Consider the following 24,366-nt stretch of genomic DNA (forward strand, 5'->3'; position numbering starts at 1 on the left):
AATGCAATAAGAAAGCAGAAGATACTCAATTTTGAATGTGTACCTTAAAGCTTACAGGAGAAGAGATCAATTGTAGCTTGTGTACATCCCAAAAATGTTATCCACGTTAGGTGTGTTTCATTTGTAGGTATGTTAGGTGTGTTTCATGTGTAGGTATATTTGTCTAACCTGAAATAATAGATAAGAGATTATTGCGGTCTACCATCAAAAATGTTATTGACAAATTCATATATATTGATAATATACCTTAAATTGTACCTTATTGTTGTTGTATGATCTGCTAGTATAAGACAGGTCAAACGCAATTTGACATTAAGTTGTTATATCAGTTGATCCGAGAGCAATATTTAGCATATGCGTACATGTGTCATCTGGAGCAATTTCATTACACCTGTCATAGTTCACCTAAATAAGATTCTAGAAAACTGAGGGGTCAAACGGGTCAGCACAAATAATTTGTAATCATATATATCAACTTACCTAACAAATTACTTCATTACCCACATGGACTTGGGTCGAATCGCCACTAATTTTACCAAAACGCCATAAATTTGAACGTTCAGAGTCTTCAAATGATCCAGATTTGCCTTCAATTAAACCAGTATTAGATATCTAAACTACAACAAAATAATGTCAAATTTAAACCTAATATGGTGCGCAATGATTTTGTAAGCATATTAATCAAGTACTAAGCTAACCACCTTACTCAGCATAAAAACATGTGCTTTCTACAACTATGACAACATCATCGCCAATATCAGTACAGTACACATACTCAGAGCCTCTGTAGACGGCTTTTATCACACTCTTATGGTCCTGAAATTGCGTAAAACGCAAGATTTAGTGAGAGCTAGCAGATATATATAAGTGAACATAACATATTAGTCTACATACCTTATCCTGTATAAACTTGAAACTGTCATTTGTTGTAGCCACCCCTCTCTTATGCAATGTTGAGGTGGCATCCGCATCCATGACAATTATAACAGTAGCTTACTGCAATAATATTACATTAGTAATATTATATGGACACAAAAAGGATATAACAAATCAGATTCATGAAAACCTTATTTGGGTGCTTCTTGATCATCCTTTAGCTTCATTCATAGCAATATTAAAGCCTTCAACATCAACATCAAGTACCTACCCTCTTTCTTTAGCCATTGATTGAAATAAGATGACAATATGTTAATAATATAATAAAATTTTCATTAAATAAGTAAAAAGTACTCTCAACACACCTGAGTCAGACCCAATGAGATTCCATAAGTATCCCATAATACAAAGCCATCCTGCACACACAAGATTTGTTTAAAAGGATAAAAAATAAAATGAACAACGAAACAATGGCGCCCGGTCATGGTTTCCATATCTATGCAAGATATCCTGGTCGTGGATGTCATTGCGGTGTGAAAGAAAACTGAAGTCTCGTTTGTGGTCACTATAGTAACACGGTTTCTATTAATATAGAAAGTTACTAGCATCATCAAGCAAAAAGTGATTGTGGGTTTGAACATGTGGCTATAATTGGTCAACAAATTTAATATATTGCGGTGAGACACATATTAGGCCATCTTTGTTTCAGTTTTGTTGACCAATTATACCCGGATATGCAGGTTTCGCATTAATCTTAGGGTGTATTTTGGATGTTCATTTTAAAACTAAAATACTTACAACTAATGCACCTTTAACTCTATACATATAGAACAAAGCCTACAAAACCCACTGATTTTGGCACGAACAAAAAATTAACCATTTTATCCGCATTAAGATATGACTGTTTTTACCCGTATATATAATTCCCATTTAGACCCATATAAAAAGTTCACATTCTTACCAGCATAAGAAATATTACTTGTTTTGATCCGTATTAAGTTACAACTCGTTCGGTGTAACCCCAATTGTATTATCTAATTTAAACTCAACATGCATACAAAAGCAAAGCATCAATTACACAAAAAAAAAAAAGCACATCATTTAGAATTCCCAAGCAAAAACCAAAATTCACAGATTAGGGAATTTAACAAAGTTATTTAAGATTATTTTGAACTGTGAAAAGTCTGACAAAAGACGCATTACCTGGGAAGCACACTCATGATAACAAAAATCTCAACACCTAGAGTGAAACTGAAGGAGTAACCTTATTTGATAGATTAAAGTCAAACCATACCTTAATAATAATATATTGCATTCACAAACCTCTATCTCATCTTCCCCGTCCATTGTCTCACATTACTGTCAACACAAACCACAAAAGGGTACAAGCAAACATCTCAAACTCATCAGGAAACTGATTGATTCATGAAATTGATAGATGGAATTACCTACTTAGAAAGCAACTGACTAAAAGTCTATCAATAATCAATCTATTGACAACCCAAAATAACTTTAAGATCAAATTAGGGTTGCCTGGAATAAGAAGAAGACCATACCTGTGGAGAAGACCATAAATTTCAGATATCGATTTAGGGTTCATTCAAGATCTATAGCGTGGATTGATGCTGAGCAGAGGCTACATGTAGCTTCAATTCAATTGTAGGTGGGTCGTGGCTGGATTAAATGGCGACATGGAAGATTGTCGGTGTCGCGGTGGTGTGCGTAAGAAGAAGCAGATGGACTAAAATGATTGGTGCGGCGCACATTAGCATTTAATTGCTAACTGGAACTGTGGCGCCAAAGTTTACATTTATGCTATATAGATAATTCAAAGAAGCATAATGAAGAATAAAAGCCGATGAGGTCCAGCCCAGCTGGTCGGAGGTGGGGGGATAACTCGCTTGCGAGGGTCCCGCCCGGGTGGTGGCCTAGGTTCGAGTCTCTGCGTAGGCAAAAAAAATATCATTTTAGGTTGAAAGGTCCCTCTCTCTAGGAGATTCGAACCCGGGTCCTTTAGGTGTTAGGGGGTGTGCATCGCCGGTAAGCCAAACTGTTCAAAAAAAAAATATGAAGAATAAAAGCATGCATAATTTTAGTTTAACAGTACCCCTCACTAGTACAAGTTGTTTGAGCATAAGTACAAGTAGAACATGTTCATCATGAGTTATATTATGGCCCTCGTAAGTCTTAACTCTAATTACACTTAATATTTGTGCGCGCATATAATGTATATATGTGTGAACCCTCGGGTGGGCAAAAGTAAATTGCACTAATTTTGACGTTATTTTACTAATCTCGTGAAAATAACGTTAAAAGTGGCGGAAGGTTAATCAGGCATCATGTGGTGGCGTTGATAGCCGAAAGACAAGGGCACATGCACCGATCAGCCGGTGTCCCGATGATTGAGTGCTATGTGCCTTATGTCCAAGGCTTGATGCAAAACTACTATCGAGCCGGGGGTCTCACCGGAAGCAGCCTCTCTATCCCTATGGGATAGAGGTAAGGCTGTCTACATCTTACCCTCCTCAGACCCTACCATAGCATTGCTATTGGTGGAATATACTGAGTACGATGATGATGATGATGATGATGATGATGATGATTTAAATCCTATACTTTTCAATTGGTTTTTATGCCCAACCATATTTTGACAAGTACCACATTCATAACAATTTTTCTATTTTTTTAAAATACCATTTTTTAAAAATTTTCAAATATATTATTACGAAGTGCTAATTTGTATCTATGTTTTTGTAAATTTTATTCAAAACCGAGTTGTGCGTGATAATTTATAAGTCATCAAAGTGCAACCGTACTAGTCGTTAAAGTTACTTCAAGGTTTCATTCTTTTAGAACTTTTTTGTGTGTTGTACGTATTTTTTATCAAGGTTTCAATGTGATTTTTTTCTGCATGGTTAATACTAATGTATAAACCGTCACAATTGACCGCTACAAATAGTAACACCCGTTGTGACCGCTCTGAACAGTTTTCTTTTAAATTTCAATTTTACCACTTATTTCATTCTTCTGGTTTTTTATCGATGCAAATTGTATAACCTTTGATACGTGTTTTGATCGAGTTGGTGAAGTGGATGACAAGTAAGTAGATGTTTCATTTATACGTGTCCAAACAAAGCATTCAACTGTTCAAATGGTGCTAGCCCATAACCAAATTATTAAGCCGTAACACTATCTTTATCTTGACTTATTCAGGATTACCTCCGGGAGTAATTCCTACATTCGTTTTATATTATTGGTAGTAGTTTTTTTCCTTAGCTAGACCATTCTTCATCATCTTCAATAGTAACCATCTTTGATCACGATAGCCCCCTTCATAAGTTACTATACAAATTGTTTATTCGTTAGCTTTCACCCAAAATCTTCCGTAATCGCAAGCACGATAGTTAGGTAAGGTATTAACTACCATATCTTACAATTTTTGTAAGACAGAATTACAGAAATTATCATTTATGTTTATACCAAATTTCACTCGTTATCCTTTATCTTTAAAATTAACATGTTTTATTCTTTACGTTTACAAATCTAACAACGTTTTTCCTTAGCTCCTAACCCAGTTAGTTTTTCTCGTTAAGTCAAGTGCATTGCACATGAGGGCAAATTAGTCATTTCACGTACTAATTAAAAATATTTTAACAAATAAAAAATAAACAAACACAACATAATCACTCTCTTTCTCTGTCATGTTTAATCTACCATTATCAGCCCACCACCATCACCCCCACACCACCGACACCATCCGACCCCCGGCAACCACCACTACCGCCTGAAACCATCGTCATCCCCCCTTGTCACTAGAACCACCACCGGACCTACCGCCACAAACCCCAACACCGCCACCGACCTAAATTTTAACAATTTAAGACTAAATTAGCATAACAGTAGAAAACCAAAGCTTAATCAAATTGCAGGAAAAACCCTAACCTATTCTTACTTAATGGAACAAAACCAGCTGTAGCGACCGAAACCGTGTATCAATCTGCTCCATCGGTGGCCTTAACGAGCCCTAATCATGGCTGTCGGAAACCTAATCAGGGTGTATTTTTCCATTGGAGCGTCGTCGCCGCCGCTAGGGCTTGCAAACAACGGTGGAGCAAATAGGGCTTGCAATCAAAGCCCCTTGTTGATAGATTCTCTAGAGCTGATAGAAACCCATCGTGGTTTTGACGACAGATCCAGAGAGAGATGATTAATGTATTAAGGTGGGGGCTTGTTGTTGAACGATGCTTTGAAAATGAAGGCAAGCCAGCTATGGTGGTCGTGGTTTCTGGCTGTGGTGGTTCCGGCAGAGAGGTGGGTGGAGGTGAAAGACGGTGGCAGCGAAGCATGGGTGAGACGGTGGGTGCTGGAGGTGGGTGGATGTTGGACGGTGATAATGAGGTTCGGTTATGTCACATATAAACATTATATGTCACATATATATTTATTACAGGAGTGTCTCCTCTTGTTGGGCTCAGGGATCGTGGGTTTGTTGTGGGTCAGGCTGCGTTGAAGGCTGAATCGGGCAAAGTTGTTAAACACGAGAAAGCTTGTTTAGATAATCAACATGTCTTTCTACCATTTGCCTTTGATACATTTGGTTTTCTGGCTTCAGAGGCTGTGAAATTTTTGAGTAGGGTTCAGCGCGTCGTACACGGAACCTCTTCAGCTTCTAGGTCCCAAAACTTCGTTTTTAGCAGGATTGGCTTTGCTGTTCAAAAGGGGGTTGCGGCGCAACTTGTTGCCCGTTTGCCTGCCACTTTATTGTAATCGTTTTATAGTAAATTATATAAAAATTCATTGATTAATATTTGAGTTTATTTTTTTTAAATAAAAGGTATTATGTTTTTAATCTTTTAATAATATTTAGTTTAAATATTAAAATGTATTTTTAATAAACAGATAAAATGATAGTTTTGCCCTCATGTGCAATGAACATGACCTGACTTAACAAGAAAAACTAACTGGGTTAGGGGCAAAGGACAAACATTGTTAGATTTATAAACGTAAAGGATAAAACATGTTAATTTTAAAGATAAAGGACAAAAAGTGAAATTTGGTGTAAACATAAAGGACAATCTCTCTTTTTGTAATATAATCTATTAGTTAACATTTTGTGATGCGCCCCATTTGTTTTTTTTTCTCTTTTATAAATATTAGGACGGCAACCCTTTAGGACCATTCGCCCTTTTTCTTTCAATGGGAAAAAAGACAAAAGCAGTTGGTTGAAGAATAAAAAAATGAGGCATTTGCCACGTGATTTTATGAGAATCAAGATGCCAACTCTCTTTTGGCTAACAGGTCAAGAAGAATAAAATGGGAGGTATTTTTATTTTTGATTGGGAAGAAACACTAACCGGACCCCGGGCAGATTACGAGTAACCTGGGGGTTAGATAGATGTTTCCCACGAGGGGTTAGACCCGGTAAAGATGGTTCTTCTGATAACCTGCAAAACAGGCACCGTGAGCTTGTCACTGAGAAGGGGGGGTTCCTCCTTGTGACCACCCTCCGGCGTGAGAATCAGACTAGATTGCTCTTTAAATATAAATGTATATTAAGAGATTGCTAGAGCAGATATCAGGTATAATATGATAAGATATATTAAGATGAGATGATCATACCATTTGGGGTATTTATAGCCGAAGGTAGGTTTCCAAGGAGGTGTGGCCTGCTGAATAGTATTCCTGTTCTACCAACAGTGGCCTACGCACGTGCCCTGCTGGTAGTTGGTGGGTAGGCAGCGGCTGATAGTGACCAGGCCTGCTGTGTACTATTCCTTTTCCACCAACTGCCGGCTATGCACGTGGTATGACAGGAGTTGGTGAGTAGGCAGCGGCTAATAGTGACATACAGTACAGGAGCATGCTGCTCGCCATACTGTTGTCAATAAGCTGTCGTATCTTTAGTCAGATCTTTTGCCCATACCTCGTCAGGTACAGTACAGAAGATCTTCCCGTATCGTACGGACTGGCTTATTTGGGCGGGAGTATTCCCCCTCCCGCCCTTGTGCGGGATTGTTCCCGGCTTTGCTCATTCCTTCAGGTGACACTGAGTGATTGAGAGCTAAGTGCCTTGTGCGTGTAGCCTTGCTGCGCGGGTGGCCTTCCCTGATGGCTTGTATCCGCAGCTGCGGGAACAGGCAGAGTCCTTCACCATTGGGAGGCATTTCCTGCGGGAACAGCTTGCGTACTGCGCGTAAGGACGTCACGTCTCTGAGCATGGTGGGTCCTGCGGATCCAGTTGGTTTCTGCGCAGACGTCCCTCTTCAAGGTGAGTCTTGCGGGTCCAACTGGGCTCTGCTGGGACCTACCTCTTCAAGTCCCCCCAGTCCAATGTTCTTCTCATGAGTGTTTAATAAAGTGAGGTGAACTTTTGGACTTTAAGCAAAGGGTTTTGAAAAGGGTTTTTTAAGGTTTTCCATGGGGATTCTTCCCGCGGAAGTCCTTGTCACTTGCAGAAATTCCCGACTTTCCTGCTTGATCTTTGGGTATGATGCGGGTAGGTCTGTAACCTCCTCGCAAGTCAGGAGCGTTGAGTCCCACTTGTGTGGATTCTCCATGAGGTTTTGGTAGTTTTGAACATAGTGATCAATTATGTTAAAACCACCAATTTCATCCTGGAGCTTCAAACAATGTAGTTCTCGACGTTCCCGCTATGCGGGGATGTTATTTCCGTTTCCGCAAGCATTGCCCAGAATATCCTTCTTGGTTTCAATTCCCTGCGGAGCGCTAGGTATGTGAAGGGTTTTGCCTTAACACTGTACCCGCGCTCGTCTTACGGTTACTTTACTTCCAAGGTATTCCTGGCGTCAATTCTCTGCGGGTGCTAGGTATGTGAAGGGTTTTGCCTTAACACTGTACCCGCACCCGTCTTATGGTTACTTGGTTGCCAAGGTATTCTTGGCTTCAATTCCCTGCGGGTGCTAGGTATGTGAAGGGTTTTGCCTTAACACTGTACCCGCATCCGTCTTACGGTTACTTGGTTGCCAAGGTAAGGGGTATTTTCCCGCTTACTTTTGAATCTTTTTGAATTTTTTTGAAATTCGAAGAGTTGGTGAAAGGATAAGAACAGTCCAAACCTCTGAAACGTCGTGCGACGGTTTCTTCTGACTGTGTCAGGACGTGCAGGAAGTTATGGTGACGTGACAGTACATGGTCATTCCAGACGCTTTTTCAGGCGCGTGGGCGCGATTTTTCGGGCGCGTGGCCGCGAAATTAATGGTACGCGTCCTGTCAACAGCTGTTGCCAGCTTGCTTTTTGCCACGTGTCATAGTTTCATTGCACCTTCAATTTCTCTCTCTTTCGCATTAAATTCATCGCATTAATTGCGATTAGTATATAAAGGGGGAGAGGGTTCTTTGTAATCCACACTTTCACTCTTCTCTTCATCTTCAAAACGATTTCCGGCGAATACTCATCTTTTCAGTCGAGCATTCCCTTGAAATCGTTTTCTTCTTTCTGCAAGATGTCTTCACGTGATCTCGAATCTACAGCCGATGACAAGAGTACTGCTGGCGAGTGCCAGTGTGCTCTGCCTGTCGATCTGTACCAGTACGTCGTCAGGAAGTTCATGCTCGAGTCTCTCGAGCCTGAGTTTCCTGAACCCTATCAGACGGTGTACGATGCCCCCAGAGGCAAGATCGGGGTATATGCTGCATTCTTTGTTTATGGGAATCTTAGGTTCCCATTGACAAAGTTTGTTTACCGCGTCCTTGAGAGGCACGGTGTGCACCTGACCGAGGTGCATCCGATGGCGATTGCCAAGGTTCACCACTTCGAGTGGGTGTGCCGGATTCTGGGCATTGAGCCCTATGTCGACCGCCTGATGACCTTCTATACTTGGAGGTGCATCCAGGGGTGGTATACGTTGATAACCCGGATAAAGGGTTTGAAGATTTGCGTGACCGAGCGCAGTCTTCGCTCGTGGAAGCGGGAGTTCTTCTACATCTCCGCTCGCGCCATCCCCCTTGCCATGAAATTCAAGAATGGGCAAGCACTTCCCAGCCTTCACGCCTCCAACTACCAGGAGGCGGAATGGTTTGCGAAGATATCCCGAGTCCAATCTCCGGTTTACCGGTTTGCGGAGTCCGGGATGGTGATGCTGGGGATGAGCCGGATGTGGAAGGCTGCGGATGCGCAAAAGATCCCAATCGTCCTTGAATACGGTTCGAACTCTGTTCCTTACGGTATGCTCTGTTTCCTTTTGTTAATTTAGAATTTCTTCTAACTTCTTTCCTGTTTATTTCAGAGGGGAACGACTTGCAGTCGCTTATGTACCCGCGGGAGGCTGACGGTCCCGCTCGGATGGGTACTCGCGCTCTAGACGAGAACGAGTTGCCCATCCTAGAACTGTTGGAATTACGTATGCCCGAGACACATGCTTTTATTAATGTGGCTAACTGTGTTTGATCCAAGTCGGGTCATACCCAATAACAAGCTAGACAACACCAAATGTATTCTTTTAATGATTTGATCATTTAAACGAATACCGAACACTACGCGTTTAGAAAATTGGTTTTCTAAACAATCACACTTGAGGATTTAAATAAATTATCTGGATAATTTGTTTATATAAATTAATTATTTAATTGGTTAAATAATTATATAAATGTATGTACATTTTATAAAAATGAGTTTTATAAAATGAATGGAGATGTTTTAAATGGTTAAAACAAAACAAAAAAAAAAAAAAAAAAAAAAAAAAAAATCAAAACCGTCCACCCCTTAAGTGGGTGGAGATGTTGGTCCAATCCTAGGCCTTGCTTTCTTTTGCAACTTATGATGGCCACTTTAAAGAACCTCCATACACATTACATGCATAAGCTTTTTCTTTTGAGATTTTTCAAGTGTTGAATCAAGTTAAAACATTCTCTCTTTCTCTCTCAACCCTCACGGTTTTTTCAGCAGAAAGTTGGGAGTTTTGTGAGCTTGTATAGTGTTCAAATCCTAGCAACTAATTGGTGTTGTTGCTACAAAGCTTGGGGTATACAAGCTTGAGGGTTCCTACCTTGCAACCTTGCCATTTGGAGACATCATCTTCTTCATTCACCTACATCTTCTTCTAAAGGTAGAAGAGGAACATTTTACATTATGTTAGCATTTTGTTCTTGTAATATTGATCCTTGTATTTCGGGTTTTAGTTTTACATAATGGTATGTTCGTTAAACAAGTTCTAAAACTAAGCTTCCGCTGCGTTTTTCATGTTAAAATGGTTAACTTGAAACTTTGATAAACTTGTTTAAAACCCAACAATGGCATCAAGAGCCGGTTACAAGGACTTATGCTTCTTTTGTGTTCATAAATTTCGGATTTTTTCATGGGTGAAAAGGGAGGTCCGAAAATTTGGTGGATTTTACCCCTCATGGTTTTGTAAGATCTTGACATGCATGGAAAGATCTTAGGAAACCATTTAACATTTGGATGTTGAAATATCAAAATTGTAAAAATTTTGGGGGGGTGGCCGTAGCCTCATGGGGGGGGGGCCGAATTTTTTTGATGAAATTTGGGCATTGGTTGCTTAGGTTGCATGCTTAGAACATTTGGTATGTTTGGATGTGTCATAACCGAAACCTAGACCTTGGATGTGTTGATTGTTGTTTTGTGTATGTTGATTATGTTTATTATTCAATATGGTTGTAATAATTCATAATCTTAGGCTTGTGTAATTTATTTATTCATAAGTTGGTATGTAATAAGTAGATTAGTTGCATTTTCTTTTTTTAGAAAAATATGTATTAGGATACATTTTGTAAAAATTAGAAGATGCAAGATTTGGTGAAATTGGTTGGGCCGAAATTTTTGGGCTTGTTAGGCCTCACCGGCCCATCATGGGATTCAAGCCCATTAGGCCCATAAATTTCACTCTTGGGCCCAAGAAGACTTTTGGAAGTTTGGAGCCCATTAACAAGCCCAACAAGAACACAACAACTTGGAGAGGATACTTGAAGCATTTGGATGCAAGGTCAAGTGGGAGTCAACATTCCATCCTTGTGTCATGTTTTGTCCCTTAGGTGTGACTTATGACCTACACTTGTTTCGGCTAACAAGTATGGTCAAATTTAGTGGTTTTCGGTTATGACTATATTTTGCATGTGTATACTTGGTTGTTTGTTTTACTTTATGTAATGTGTGGTTGATAGATATTAGGATATCCAAACCGTCACAAAGGAACGACAACAAGCATGAAACGGGTTCTAATATATATTTGGTAATATCGCGTCAATTAGTTTAATCAAATGGGTTTATTAAAACTAAGCGATCACTCACATATAATAAAATTGGTTTTATTATAACTAGAACCTTGAAAATTGGTTTTCAAAATCGCCATATTACTAAATGCATGTTAGGATATGGCATAATGTTTTTCAACTAGAATATTGGAAAAACTTAAAAAAAAAAAAAAAAAATCCCTTTTTCATATTACCAAGGAAACAAGTCTAACACCATCCTTTTGTATGACACTTAACGTATTAGGGAACTTTAAATGGGATAAAGGTCACCTAACCATTTTGAGCAAACTAATATACTTAGGGTAATATTAACATATTTGTGAGATAAAGGTCACCTAACCACTTGTATGTTAATCTTACATGTTTATACAAGAAGGACGACTTGAATTGGAAACCATGTGATAAAGGTCACCTAAGCATGGGATCCAATGGTGTTGATGGGATAAACATGCCAACACGAAATAAGGATTTCGAATGGTCCCATACCTCTAGAAATTGCAAAGGGTTGCAATTGTCAAGGTTGACTACCTTGTTAAATCAAATAAACGGGATAAAGGTCACCTAACCGAAATTTGATTTATCGTTGGATTCTAGAATTTAATTATTATTTTAAAATCTGGAATAAAAGGGTATTAATAATTAAATTGTTTATAATACTAAAATAGAACTTTGTTAAATTTTGTAGATGGCCGCTAACAATACAAACACCTCTACCCATAACACCCGTAACCTATCCTTAAGAACCATCCTTGAAAAGGATCGTCTAAACCATAATAACTTTATGGATTGGTATCGCAACTTGAGAATAGTTCTCAAGCAAGAAGAGATATCATATGTCTTAGACGATCCCATTCCCGACGAGCCTGACGTGGAAGATGAGGAGGCTTATAACGATTGGGTCAAGTACACCAAAGATTCGGTGCAAGCCTCTTGCCTCATGTTGGGGACTATGATTCCCGAAATCCAAAAGGATTTCGAGCATCATGGGGCATACGACATGATAACTCAATTGAAGGAAATGTTCCTTCAACAAGCTAGAGCGGAACGTTTCGAAACGGTTCGAGCGTTTCATGCATGTCGTATGGAGGAAACCCAAACCGTCTCATCTTATGTCCTAAAGATGAAAAGCTACATCGAAAAGCTTCATAGGTTGAATTGTCCCGTGTCTAATGAGTTGGCTACGGATTTGATCCTCAACTCTTTGACCAAAAAGTTTGAAACCTTTGTCATCAATTATAACATGAATGGGTGGGACAAAAGCATTGGTGAGCTTCACGCAATGCTAAGAACGGCCGAAGCGGGAATGGGTAAAAAGGCTTTACCCGTTCTAACAATCGATGAAGGAAAAAGGGGACATAACTCCAACCCCAAAGCAAGTGTTGCTAAGGGCAAGGGCCACGTCCGAGGAAAGGGAAAGAGGAAAGCCATCACGCCCTCCAAACCGAAGGAAAAGAAGCAAAAGGTTGCGGCGCAAGATCCATGCTTTGAGTGTGGAGAGATAGGTCATTGGAAAAGGAATTGTCCGACCTATCTCAAAGCGTTAAAAGATAAGAGGGATGCGGTGCAAACCTCAGGTATTATCTTTACTATACATGTTGAACTGAATGTTATTTCTTCAAATACATGGGTACTTGATACCGGATGTGGAACTCACATTTGCAATTTGTTGCAGGGGTTCAAAAGAAGTAAACAACTCAACAAAGGGGACATTAGTCTCTTTATGGGCAATGGAGCAAGAGTTGAAGTCCAAGCCCAAGGAGACTACATGTTAAAGCTTCCAAGTGGTTTGGAAGTAATTTTGAAGAATGTTTTGTATGCTCCTAAGTTAAGGAGAAACATTATTTCCGTGTCCCTTTTAAAACAATGTGGCTTTGATTTTAAATTTATAGATTATGATATTCATGTTTTGATGAATGGCATATTTTATTTTAAAGCTATACCCATGAATGGTATATATGAAATAGATCAAATTGGTACGTCACATAGTAGTTCAATATACAATGTCAACACCAAGAAACCCAAGAAGGACTTGGGTGATTCCTATCTTTGGCATTGTCGCCTTGGACATATAAGCAAGAATCGCATGCAAACTCTTCGCAAGAGTGGTATTCTAGAAACAAATGAGTATGATTCATTTGATGTATGTGAATCTTGTTTACAAGGCAAAATGACAAAGCAACCCTTTAATAAAACTTTTGAAAGGTCAAAAGAATTATTGGGTATCATGCATTCGGATGTATGTGGTCCTTTTAGACCAATGACTAGGAATGGTGAAAGATACTTCATTACCTTTATTGACGATTATAGTCGATATGGTTATGTGTACTTAATGAAACACAAAGATGAAGCTTTTGAAATGTTCAAAGACTTCAAAACTGAAGTAGAAAGACAACTCAAGACCACAATCAAAGTACTTCGTAGTGATAGAGGAGGTGAATACCTGAGTGGTGTTTTTCAGGATCATCTTAAGAGTTGTGGAATTATTTCACAACTTACTCCACCTGGAACACCACAACATAATGGTGTGTCTGAAAGGAGAAATCGTACCCTATTAGATATGGTTCGATCGATGATGGCTAGAAGCACTTTACCTCTATCATTTTGGGGCTATGCTTTACTTTCCGCTGTTCGCATATTGAATATGGCTCCAACCAAGAAAGTGGAGAAGACACCTTTTGAAATATGGCATGGAAGGGTTCCATCGCTATCATTCTTAAGAGTTTGGGGTTGTGAAGCTTATGTAAAGCAATACACCCCAAACAAATTAGAAGTCCGATCCACTAAGTGTATCTTTATTGGTTACCCTAAAGATGATTTAGGATATTACTTCTACGACCCAAGTGAGCAAAAGGTTATTATTGCTCGAAAGGGTGAGTTCTTGGAAACTAAGTTCCTTAAGGAAGGAACTAGTAGTAGAACAGTGGAACTTGATGAGGATCAAGAACCACAAGATGATACACAATTGGTTGATACTAGCACTCAACAAGAGGTTGTTGAAAGTGATCAAGTGGTTGATCAAAACACACAAAACGTTCGCAGATCTGATAGAGTTAGCAATCCACCTGAAAGATATGGATTTTTTGTAGAAGGTTGCTACGTGGTAGATTCGGATGAACCAACCACATACCGTGATGCAATGTCCAAGAATGATTGTGACAAATGGCTTGAAGCCATGAACGTTGAGATGCAATCCATGTATGACAACCAAGTTTGGGAATTGGTTGAACCACCACTCAACTCCAAAGCTGTTGGAAGTAAATGGGTTTTCAAAAGAAAAACGGATATGCATGGAAACTTGGATACTTATAAAGCAAGACTTGTAGCTAAAGGTTTCACTCAAACTCAAGGGGTTGATTATGATGAAACTTTTTCGCCTGTGGCAATGCTAAAGTCTATTAGGATATTATTTGCCATAGCTGCATATTATGATTATGAAATTTGGCAAATGGATGTCAAGACCGCTTTCCTAAATGGATATCTTGAGGAAGATGTCTATATGGTTCAGCCTGAAGGTTTTGTCGATCCGAAACATCCTAATAAAGTATACAAGTTAAAGAAATCAATCTATGGATTGAAACAAGCATCTAGAACTTGGAATCATCGTTTTGATGAAGAAATCAAAAATTTTGGATTCATCAAGAACGCTGATGAGGCTTGTGTGTATAAGAAAGCTAGTGAGAGTATAATTACCTTCTTAGTATTGTATGTCGATGACATTCTACTATTTGGAAATGACATTCCAACCATGGAAAGCGTTAAGGCTTGGCTTGGAAGTAGATTTTCCATCAAGGATCTTGGTGAAGCTGCCTATATTTTGGGAATAAAGATCTATAGGGATAGGTCAAGGCGCTTGATAGGTTTGAACCAAAGTACATACATTGATAAAATCTTGAAAAGGTTCAAGATGGAAAACTCCAAGAAAGGTTTGGTACCTATTCAAAGAGGGACTATATTGAGTTCAGCTCAATGTCCAAGCTCAAAGGGTGAGCAAGAGATAATGAAACAAATCCCATATGCTTCTGCTATAGGATCCATCATGTATGCGATGATATGTACTAGACCGGATGTGTCATGCGCTTTGAGCATGACAAGTAGATACCAACAGAATCCAGGAAACAGTCATTGGATGGCTGTTAAGAACATATTGAAATACCTTAGGAGGACTAAGGATATGTTTCTGATATATGGATCTGGTGAGGAGGAACTCGCTGTAAAAGGTTACACGGATGCGAGCTTCCAAACTGATCGAGATGATTCTCGATCACAATCTGGGTATGTGTTCACTCTTAATGGAGGAGCTGTCTCTTGGAAGAGCTCAAAACAGGAAGTGGTAGCATTGTCCACTACAGAATCAGAATACATCGCCGCTTCATTGGCAGCTCAGGAAGCTGCATGGTTGAAGAAATTCATTACTGATCTAGGGGTGGTCTCTACCATTCAAGACCCCCTAGAAATCTTTTGTGACAACGAGGGTGCGATTGCTCAAATCAAGGAACCTCGTTCGCACCAAAAGACAAGGCACATTGAGCGGAGATTCAACTACATAAGGGATGAAGTTGAAAAAGGAAAGATATGTATCCGCAAAGTTGGAACTGATCAAAATCTTGCGGATCCATTCACGAAGCTCCTAGAAAGACCGAAACATGAGCGTCATGCGAGTGGCTTAGGACTTCGATATTCTAGTAATTGGATTTGATCTATTTTGTATTTACGTTTAAAAGACTTTTGTAATTTAACTCTTTTATATGATTATGGAATATTGAGTTAAATTCTAATTTTGCATGTTTAATCCATGAATAAGTTAACTTATTCTAAAAGTCCGTAGTCGATCACATTTGTGGGAACAAATATGAAGCAAGACTATTATGAACTAGGATTGGTGGATATTCATAAGGAATGAATATGGAGCATAGGTTTGCTGCCAAGGTTCATAGATATTTGTGGGATACAAATATTGGACTGACCCGCTCTCAATTATTACTACATGGAGTCGATGGACCTGATCATTAGTAATTTTTGAGTAAAGGAGAATTTCATATTATCCTTAGACCTGAGATGTATACTGGGTCTTGATTTTCACCGAGTATTACACTTTGACTCTCCCCTTCGCTATTCGTAAAAGATGGTACATAAGGATGAGCTCGGGTGGAGTATAAAGTGATAGTGAGAGGCGTATACAGTCAAGATGGAATTTGTTCCTCTTATGTGTTGAGAGTTTAGATGTCTAAGGCCTGATAAAGTTGAATTGTAAAGAAAATGATCACCTATGTCTCTTAGATTCAACATGACATCTAGTAACAAAGGGATATAATGATAGATTCACCTAAATCATATCAAGTAAGGGACTTGAAGGGATGATGTTATTGAATGGCACTTCGTCAAACACATTAGGGGTGGTGAACTGTTGTTAGGCGGTATTCACCACTTGCATTAATTTTCTATGTATCTCGTGCAAGTGGGAGATTGTTGGAATTACGTATGCCCGAGACACATGCTTTTATTAATGTGGCTAACTGTGTTTGATCCAAGTCGGGTCATACCCAATAACAAGCTAGACAACACCAAATGTATTCTTTTAATGATTTGATCATTTAAACGAATACCGAACACTACGCGTTTAGAAAATTGGTTTTCTAAACAATCACACTTGAGGATTTAAATAAATTATCTGGATAATTTGTTTATATAAATTAATTATTTAATTGGTTAAATAATTATATAAATGTATGTACATTTTATAAAAATGAGTTTTATAAAATGAATGGAGATGTTTTAAATGGTTAAAACAAAACAAAAAAAAAAAAAAAAAAAAAAAAAAAAAAATCAAAACCGTCCACCCCTTAAGTGGGTGGAGATGTTGGTCCAATCCTAGGCCTTGCTTTCTTTTGCAACTTATGATGGCCACTTTAAAGAACCTCCATACACATTACATGCATAAGCTTTTTCTTTTGAGATTTTTCAAGTGTTGAATCAAGTTAAAACATTCTCTCTTTCTCTCTCAACCCTCACGGTTTTTTCAGCAGAAAGTTGGGAGTTTTGTGAGCTTGTATAGTGTTCAAATCCTAGCAACTAATTGGTGTTGTTGCTACAAAGCTTGGGGTATACAAGCTTGAGGGTTCCTACCTTGCAACCTTGCCATTTGGAGACATCATCTTCTTCATTCACCTACATCTTCTTCTAAAGGTAGAAGAGGTACATTTTACATTATGTTAGCATTTTGTTCTTGTAATATTGATCCTTGTATTTCGGGTTTTAGTTTTACATAATGGTATGTTCGTTAAACAAGTTCTAAAACTAAGCTTCCGCTGCGTTTTTCATGTTAAAATGGTTAACTTGAAACTTTGATAAACTTGTTTAAAACCCAACAAGAACAAACGGCGGATCGGTTCGTGGAGGGCTACCCGCTAGGCCACGAGATCCTTAGCGCCAGGCGGCCAGGTAAGGCGCTATTCGACCCTTGACCCCTCAATGTTGAAACCTCTGCTGGAATTCCTCTAATCGTATGTTCTGATGAGGAATCCGCAGATGGTCCTCCGTTGGTGCGGAAGAAGAAGGCTGCCGGCGGGAAGGGGAAGGAGAAGGTGGCCTCCACTGCCGATCTGGTGCCTCGGTCTGATTCGGAGACCGAGAGCGAAGAGGTGGCGGGGAATCTCGGTGGTGATAAGACCACCATTCCGGAGGCTGTGACAACTGTCACCGAAGAGCCCAGGATGACAATGGTGAGCGGCGTGAAGAGGCCGGCTCCATCGGGTTCATCCCCGCCTGTCCGTACATTTAGGCTCAAGAAAACCCGTAAGTACAAACTTCCTTTATCTTTAACTTCATAGCTTAATATCATTAACACTTATCTTCTTTGTGCAGGCGTGGATGTTGACGCCTTCCAGGGTGGAGCGCAGAGTATCCCTCCGCCTATGACGGTAGGCTTGGTCAGCCTACCTGAGGCGACGACCCAGGCGCCTGCGCCTGCTTCCGCTGGTTCAGTTGCTCACTCCGTTGAGCCGACTGTTCCAGCTGTGATGACGTCACCGCCGGCTGTGAGTGCTATTTTTACCGCATCTTTCACCGAGCCGGCGGTTACTTTTGCTGCGGATTCCGCGGCGGCAACCGCGGCGGCTTCTACCATGCCTCCGTCATCGGCAACGACGGCCGAACCTTCAGGTATGCATGGGGCTTATCGCCAACCTCTGCCTCCTTCCCATCTGCCTGACCTCTTGGACGGATTTCCCTTGGGTTCAGGTGATGGGTTTGGCGGCTATCGGCCTGTTATTGACCCTACAGGTGCGTAGGGTTCTTTTGGCCCATTTTATATATATATATATATTTTTTTATCATCTTTTCCTAACTGCTTTATATTTTTTGCAGTGTCGGATTCCAATGAAGTGTATGTTCCACGATGGAACATTCGCCGAGGAACAACCCTTCGCACCCCTGTGGAGTGCGTGGAGTGGGCTCGTCACGCTGCTCCCAGTGGTGCGTTGGGGGAAGCCATGGCTAGCTACCAGGAGGGTAGGCTAACCAATGAGCTTCGGGTTCTCCTGGCCCGGATGCAGCCGCGCGTCGAGCTGCTTTGTCGTGAAAACGACAAGTTAAAAGCAGCTCGCATTAAAGAAGTAGCTCAGGCGCGGGCTGTCCGGGAGGAGAACCAAAGGCTTACCGCAGCTGCTGCGGAAAAGGAGAAGGCCTTCAAGGCCCTCGAGGTTGAAGTTCAGGCCCGGCTCGAGGCCCGTTCCAAGGCTGCCCAAGCTGTTAATGAACAGCTTCGGCTGGCTAAGGAAACTGCAAGGAACGCAACCAAGAGGGCCACCAAGGCTGAAGCTGTTGCTGAGCCTCTACGCGTGGAGAATGAAGAGCTTAATGCCAAATTAGAGGCTCTCCAGCAAGCTCATGATGCCTTGGCGATGGAAGACGCCAAAAAGCTCCAGGAGATCTTGGACCAGAGGGGGGTGCTTGACCATACTGAGCGGAAGCTAAAGGGCGTCGAAGAGGCTGCGGCTAAAGAAGTGTTGCTTGCCAACCTCAACAAGAGTGAAGCCGAACGCGCCCGTAACGAAGCTCAAGCTTCCCTCCAAGAAGCTCTGGTTGTCAAGGAATGGCTTCTTCGAGAAGCGTTGTCTCAGGTATGCTTTTCATTTCTTTACGCTTTTCTTTGTAGATAGAAAAGGTTTTGATACTTGTATATTTTCTTGTAGGTTGTGCATCGGGTCTTCTCAGAGACGTCTTATGACGATGCTATGAGCGCAGCCCTCAACGCTTCTCACGAGGATGGGGAAAAGGCCGGCTTCCTGCTTGGTCTAGGGTTCGTTGAGAAAGGCATCCCGCCTTCCAACTTCCCTTTGTACAATGTTGATACTGAAGCTGTTTACGACCAAGCAGTGAATCAGTATGCCGCCTTCCCGCATCTGGTGGTGGAGAAGGTGAACCAAGTTGCTGCTGCTGATGATGGGCTAGCTATCCTTAAAGCTTTCCTTGAACTGCCACGCTCTACTGACGGTGCTGGTCCAAGTGGAAGTGGCCCTGAAGCCTGATCCTGAAGATCCCTTCCCACTGCTAGGATAGATTTAGCTTGTATAGATTTATTTTCTTGTAGGCGGGTAGTTACCCGGCCATTCTTGTAATGAATATTATGAAATATAAATCTTTGTGCGGGTAAGACCGCTACTTTCTCTGGATTCCTTGCTTTATAAACGTTATATGACTTGCATACTTTAGTTTAAATTAGCAATTTTCCAAGTGTAGAATAAGTTAACCTTTGAACGTGGTAGATAATAGGTTGAAGTTTTGCTTCCTCTTTCGTGATTGTGCGGGTAGGACCGTCACTTGCACTTAGTAGGATGGCTAAACTTTACCTACGTCTGACCTGCGTGGAGGTTTTCCTCATCTTTTTGAAATTTCTAAGTATTTAGGATAAGTTAACCTTTGAACGTGGTAGATAATAGGTTGAAGTTTTGCTTCCTCTTTCGTGATTGTGCGGGTAGGACCGTCACTTGCACTTAGTAGGATGGCTAAACTTTACCTACGTCTGACCTGCGTGGAGGTTTTCCTCATCTTTTTGAAATTTCCAAGTATTTAGGATAAGTTAACCTTTGAACGTGGTAGATAATAGGTTGAAGTTTTGCTTCCTCTTTCGTGATTGTGCGGGTAGGACCGTCACTTGCACTTAGTAGGATGGCTAAACTTTACCTACATCTGACCTGCGTGTAGGTTTTCCTCATCCTTTTTTGAAATTTCTAAGTGTTTAGGATAAGTTAACCTTTGAACGTGGTAGATAATAGAAGTTTTGTTTCCTCTTTCGTGATTGTGCGGGTAGGACCGTCACTTGCACTTAGTAGGATGGCTAAACTTTACCTATATCTGACCTGCGTGTAGGTTTTCCTCATCCTTTTGTTAGAAATTCTGTTTTGAATAACCGTTCGACGCGCGATTGTTAATAGGTTAGTGTTCAGTTTCCTCTCATGATTCATGCGGATAGACCGGCACTTTCATTTAGTAGGATGACTGAACTTTTCCCATTCAACTGACCTGCGTGAAGGTTTGCCGTTTTTTGGGTATATGCGGGTGTTGCCGCCTTCCCCACGCAACGACTTTCCACGTAATTATGCGGTGAAAACCGGCATATCCGTGTTGAATAAATTAACCGTTCGACGCGCGGTTGTTAATAGGTTAGTGTTCAGTTTCCTGTCATGATTCATGCGGATAGACCGGCACTTTCATTTAGTAGGATGACTGAACTTTTCCCCTTCAACTGACCTGCGTGAAGGTTTGCCGTTTTTTGGGTTTATGCGGGTTTTGCCGCCTTCCCCACGCAACGACTCACACTTATGTATGCGGTGAAAACCGGCATCAGTGTTGATAGTTAAAAGTATAAATGTAAAATCATCAGCGTCGATGTTCTAAGGAGAATCATTTCCATTAGAAGTGGCTCTGGGCCTTTTCTTTACAAATTTGGAATTGATTTACATGCAAACTGTGTAATTGAGCTCCCTTCCATGTTGTTGGGATGGGAGTGCCATCGAGCCGATACCTGGTTCGGGATCTCGTTCTTTACGCAGCATGTAGTCTCCATATTGAAGCTGCAATTTTATTCGTGTTTTCCCCAGCTGGGGTTCTACACGCATCAGCCTGCTCAGCGTTCATTGCGCCACGAGGTGCGCGAGCGTCCCATCTCTGACAAATGCTTCGACCATGTCCTTTACGTCTGTGCATTCTTCAGTGTTGTGGCCTTTTGTCCTGTGAAAGTCACAGTGTTTGCTCCGATCGGCATTGGGACGATTTCGGATTATTGGAGGCTTTGGCCATGGGAGCTCCTCAGTGGCGAATATCTCGGTGACACTTTTGGTGAGCGGCGTCCATCTGGAGTTCTGGTTCGACTGTACGTTACCCCTTCCGCCTAACCGATGTTGCAAGCCGGATGAGGTGTCAAAGTTTACCCTTGACTGCCAAATGCCTAGCTTCCGCTTTTTGTTTAATCGGGCGGTAAGGACGTTGTCTTCTCTTGTTTTCTGGGTGTAGAGGTTTGTGCTCTGTGGGAGATCTCTACCCAGTTGCTTCTCCGTTTCCGCAAAGCGTTTAGCTGCTGTCATGATTGCATCCCATGTGGATGGCATGCCATCTTTACCCGTTAAGGTGCGGATGAGCTCTGGGTCGTTCGCGCCCTGAATAAAAGCAGCGCGAACAAGATCTTCGCTAATGTTACCCAGACTTAGCTTCTTTGAGTTGAAGCGAGTGATGAAGTCTAGCAAAGATTCATCTTCCTCTCGAATGCATTTGAGGATTGTCCATTGCTCCTCGGTTAACTTTCTTTGCTGGCTGAAGTGTTGGCTAAACTTCTGTTGGAAGTCTGCCCAGTCGTAGATGTGGTTGACCGGTAGACGATCGAACCACGCTCTAGCAGCCCCAACAAGCGTCATTTGGAACATGTAACACCACGTAGGTTCCGTCCAACTACTGACGGTTGCCCCCGCTATGAATCTATTCAAATGATCATCTGGGTCAGATATACCATCATATGTGCCGATGTTGGACATCTGTTTGGCACTTTTTGGGGCGATTGCTTCTGCAATGTCCCTTGCAAATTTGGACGTTCCCGCGTTTGCCACAGTTGGTCTGAATGTTTTGGAGAAGTCACGTGGACTTCCACATGTGTTTTTTGGTTTGAAGGCTTCTCCAAAATGCCTTCTCGGTTGGGAGTCCGTTTCCTTACGCTTCCCTTTTGCCCTATGGCGAGGGTTCGCGTCGGAGTCGGATTCCTCCGAGTCATCGTCCAAGTATTCTTCGAATTCGTCAGCCTGTTGGACGGAACGCAAGCGTTCGTCCAACTCAGCTTGGAATTCCTTCTGACGTGCCTCCGCCCATGCCTTAACTTCATCGAGTGTTTGGCGGGGGAGTCTTGTTCGTTTCTCTAACTGGGTATCGGTGAATCCCAGTGAGCGATTATTTACTGCACTTGCCCCAGCTTGGGTAACTGGGGTAGTGTTCGTAAGATTTACTTCACTTGCCCCGGCTTGGGTAACCGGGGTAGTGTTTGTAAAGACTGTGTAGCCGGTATTCCCCCCAGTAGCTGGGGTTGTGGTTACCGGAATTTTTTTAACCATCTTTCAAGAAGTTTGAAAAAACTGGAGAAAAATGAAGTTCTAGCTTTGTCCCACGGATGGCGCCAATGAAGAAACACTAACCGGACCCCGGGCAGATTACGAGTAACCTGGGGGTTAGATAGATGTTTCCCACGAGGGGTTAGACCCGGTAAAGATGGTTCTTCTGATAACCTGCAAAACAGACACCGTGAGCTTGTCACTGAGAAGGGGGGGTTCCTCCTTGTGACCACCCTCCAGCGTGAGAATCAGACTAGATTGCTCTTTAAATATAAATGTATATTAAGAGATTGCTAGAGCAGATATCAGGTATAATATGATAAGATATGTTAAGATGAGATGATCATACCATTTGGGGTATTTTAGCCGAATGTAGGTTTCCAAGGAGGTGTGGCCTGCTGAATAGTATTCCTGTTCTACCAACAGTGGCCTACGCACGTGCCCTGCTGGTAGTTGGTGGGTAGGCAGCGGCTGATAGTGACCAGGCCTACTGTGTACTATTCCTTTTCCACCAACTGCCAGCTATGCACGTGGTATGACAGGAGTTGGTGAGTAGGCAGCGGCTAATAGTGACATACAGTACAGGAGCATGCTGCTCGCCATACTGTTGTCAATAAGCTGTCGTATCTTTAGTCAGATCTTTTGCCCATACCTCGTCAGGTACAGTACAAAAGATCTTCCCGTATCGTACGGACTGGCTTATTTGGGCGGGAGTATTCCCCCTCCCGCCCTTGTGCGGGATTGTTCCCGGCTTTGCTCATTCCTTCAGGTGACACTGAGTGATTGAGAGCTAAGTGCCTTGTGCGTGTAGCCTTGCTGCGCGGGTGGCCTTCCCTGATGGCTTGTATCCGCAGCTGCGGGAACAGGCAGAGTCCTTCACCATTGGGAGGCATTTCCTGCGGGAACAGCTTGCGTACTTCGCGTAAGGACGTCACGTCTCTGAGCATGGTGGGTCCTGCGGATCCAGTTGGTTTCTGCGCAGACGTCCCTCTTCAAGGTGAGTCTTGCGGGTCCAACTGGGCTCTGCTGGGACCTACCTCTTCAGATTGTAACATGTAACGAAGCATCTTCTAACATGTAAACAAGAGTTTTAAATGCTCTAGTATAGTATTGAAGTTCTTAACTTGCTTAAATGTGAACCCGAGAGGCTGCATGTGTTTCTTTTCATTCAAAAAATATCCATTTATTTTGAACTCGTGTCGATTTTTAAAACCCATTATGTTTATATCTTCGCTTTTTTAAGTTTTTAAGTGGTACTACTAGGGGGTTCAAAGTGTACATGCAGGGGCGGCCCTACAGTGTAAGCGAGTAAAGCTAGGGCTTTAGGCCTCTAAATTTTTGAGGTCTCGTTTAGAAAAAAGAAAAGAAAATTATATACATATTGTATATTATTTGAAGTTTGATTTATTTTACATATTTCCTTGTTGTGTAGTGGTAAGAGTGCTTAGCCGAGATTGTGATTGTCCAGGCTTGAAACCCAGGAACAACGATTTTTTTTATTTTTCTTTTTTGCATTAATTGGTAGTATAGAGACCCTTTTAGGCTCAAAAAATTATCTAATTTAATTACTTTTCAAATTTCACCTCTGCTATTATTTTGTTTCTTGTGATGGTTGGTTATCTTTTATTTTTTTTCCTCATGTCATATGCATTTTTTTTTCTTGTTTTTTTTGTTA

The 24,366-nt window shown here is 41.3% G+C and overlaps 1 long non-coding RNA gene across 2 annotated transcripts; it reads right to left on the reverse strand.

The window, feature by feature from the left end:
* Window positions 1-312: 312 nt before the first annotated feature.
* On the reverse strand, window positions 313-2,670 carry LOC143598402 (uncharacterized). Of its 2 annotated transcripts, none has more exons than XR_013147106.1 (3): window positions 895-2,670; window positions 481-816; window positions 313-391 (listed from the first exon to the last, which is right to left on the reverse strand). It is a non-coding gene; the product is annotated as an uncharacterized LOC143598402 (long non-coding RNA). The 2 variants fall into 2 exon arrangements; XR_013147105.1 differs by having other exon boundaries at window positions 318-816; window positions 895-1,121; window positions 1,242-2,670.
* Between the last annotated feature and the right edge of the window lie 21,696 nt (window positions 2,671-24,366).

The sequence above is a fragment of the Bidens hawaiensis genome, unplaced genomic scaffold (genome assembly GCF_021521415.1).
Source record: "Bidens hawaiensis isolate Kalapana, Puna unplaced genomic scaffold, B.hawaiensis_p1.1 tig00050081_1, whole genome shotgun sequence".
In the NCBI taxonomy this organism is placed as follows: domain Eukaryota; kingdom Viridiplantae; phylum Streptophyta; class Magnoliopsida; order Asterales; family Asteraceae; genus Bidens; species Bidens hawaiensis.